Below are 2,727 nucleotides of genomic sequence, written 5' to 3' on the forward strand. Positions count from 1 at the left end.
GGGCCCCGAATTCGAAGGAAGAAAAGTTCTCTGGCAGGGGCTAAAACCCTGGCACCCATCCCTGGCAACAGTCACCTCCAGTCCAGATACGAGGCCCGGGGCACCGACTTCTGCGCAGACTCCTCCCACGAGGGGGCCGGAGACCCCAGAGAGGGCAGGGAGAGAGGAGGACAGAAACGTGTACGTGTCTGTGTCCCTGAAAACACAAAACTCCCTCAGTCCCCTATCTGTGGGAGTGGAGGGGGACGATCAAGGTCGGCCGACAGAGTCCTAAGCTTTCTTTAAAACTAGGCAGGTGGACACGCACGAAGCTTCGCTCTGCGGAGCTGGGATTCCGACTGCCGCTGCCTCTCCAGACTCACCGCCCCAGGAGCAGGTGCCAGTGCTCTTTCGCTCCATCCCTCCCCTCCCCCAAGCCCGCCCACTCCCCGTGCCCGGACTACTGAGGTTGGGTGGATTTGGCCCAGGCTCCCGCTGGGTTCGCGCCTCGGCCCTGCTCCCCACCTTCGAATCCAGGTGCGGGGCTGGCTCCAATAGAACGCTCCCCTCGGCGGGGAGGGCTCTGGGAGCTTCGTTTTTCTTTCCCTAAGAGGCTAGCTGAGGGTGGGATGAACGCTAACAAACTCCACCGCTTCCCCGATCCTGGCGCAAAGTGCCCTTTGTCCGTCGAGAAGTTAAGGGCAGTCCTGGGCCAGCTCTTCTAAGTAACACGACGTTTTCGATTTTAACGACATCCACGCAGAGTCAGAAGCAGGCGAAAAGAACATATTCGGCCTCACTACCTAGCAAACTTTTTTTGTTTTAACTTTCCTTGATTCACCTGGAATCTGAGAAGTGTCGGTGAATTTCTGAGCTGAGAGACAGAAGGGAGTTAGTGGGGCTGGGCTTGAAATTTAGTTTTCTTCTGCCTATGCTCGACCAGCACGATCTTTCAGGCAGCAGAAAACTGCAGCTAATGGAGATATCAAACAGAGCCACAGCTCGGAAGGCTCCTTTTCCGCCACCAGCACCCACCGTCCATCTGCAAGTGTAATCACAGACTTGCGGTGTCTTCATCACCTGGGGCTCCGAGAATGGGGGAGAAAATTCTCCGTCATTAAAAGGAACCCTCTATAATCACTATTTTTATTTGTGTATAGCAACATAAGAATTTCTCTCTAGTCTTAAAATTCCCCCACAATATTGAAATACCATTTGTTGTCCGATTCATACAAACGCTTGAGGCCTTTCTGGAAAACCATTACCATTCAATAGCTAGAAAATTGCTCTCCTTCCTTTAAAAAAAAAGGTGGGGGGGATGCACAGCAGCAGCTACGACAGACAACAAAAACTTTCTCCTGCATAATCCTGGCTCACGGAATGACAAAGAAATGATATTGACTTACCCCTGAACGGAAGATGTGTTTGATAAGGGGGGGACTATTTTTTGAAGATTTCTGTGTTCAGGAGCTGCACAGACAGCTGCAATTCATAGGCGACGCTGATTGCCAGAAACGCTATGGATTGGCATGGGGTCTGCAGCTCACAGATCCTGATCAATACCCCTACACTCACACGCCAGATGGTTTGGGGAAGGACAAAAATAAAATAGTCCAAATCAACCCACCATTATGTCTTTTTGTAATGCTCTGATAAACCTAGTTGCAGCACAAATGTGTTCTGCCCAACACAAAACCTTCAGGATTTTGAACATTTGGGTGGAAATAAGCAGCCCCCCTCTTCCTGGGTTTTGGGCTAAGGTTACTGTTGTTTAGTGAAAACAGAGCTGGTTGGGCCCCATATCCAGATTGGGTTTACTTGTGGTCTGTTTATTTTTTTTTCTGTGAATAATTTATAGAGTCTCTGTTTTAATTGAACGTTCTCCTCTCTCTCCCTCTCAGAGCCTAAAAAAAAAAAAATTAACGTTAAAACACGTATGAAAAGCTCCGACAGTAAAAATTTCCAGCCTCTTCCTGCCCTTGCTAACTCAAATTCAGATTTGTTTTCTTTTACAGTACAACAGCTTACATTTGTTGCCAAAGCTGCATTTTTACTCACAGGCTTCTTTAGACCCACTTAAGTGTCTGATCGTGAAGAAAATTGGAGCTGCCGATGTGGTATTCTAAGAAACGAATATCCTGCTTCTGGTATAATGGCTGGTGAAACTGTCTGTCGCGATTCTGATAGTCGTGAAGGAGCACTCCCACTATCACACTTCTACACGGTCAGAGGGAATAGGAGTGTAACTTCAAATTAAAAGAAAAAAATTCTGAGTACCAGAACTTCTGAAGGTTAGAGCATGTGTGCTAAACAAGGGGCAGTTAAAAAGCAACTCCTCCTTTTTATTTTCTTGAAGAACTGTAGAAAAAAAAGCAAAGACATTTCAAAACATATTTGAAAATCTTATTAGTACTGATATTCTTACATTTTTCTTCAAGTAGATACTAAATATTTTTTCCTGTTTAGAAAGAAAGGATGAAAACGTGCAAACCTAATTCAGAAAACATTAGGATGCTGACTAAACAAGCACATTAATTTTTCTTTTAAATAGGATTTAGGCTGAAATATAAAACCTCAAACCACTGTTAGAAAAACAACGTGGAAAATCTGCTTTAATCTAGCCCAATGAAATTATACACAAAGAAGCCAATACGATTTCATGATTTCCCTGAGATCGCCAATATTGATCGAGGGAAGGGGGAAGGGAGGGAGGAGGGAGGGAGGAAGCAGGGCAGCGAGAATATGCAA

The sequence above is a fragment of the Camelus bactrianus genome, chromosome 30, assembly GCF_048773025.1.
Source record: "Camelus bactrianus isolate YW-2024 breed Bactrian camel chromosome 30, ASM4877302v1, whole genome shotgun sequence".
NCBI classification, from domain to species: Eukaryota; Metazoa; Chordata; class Mammalia; order Artiodactyla; family Camelidae; genus Camelus; species Camelus bactrianus.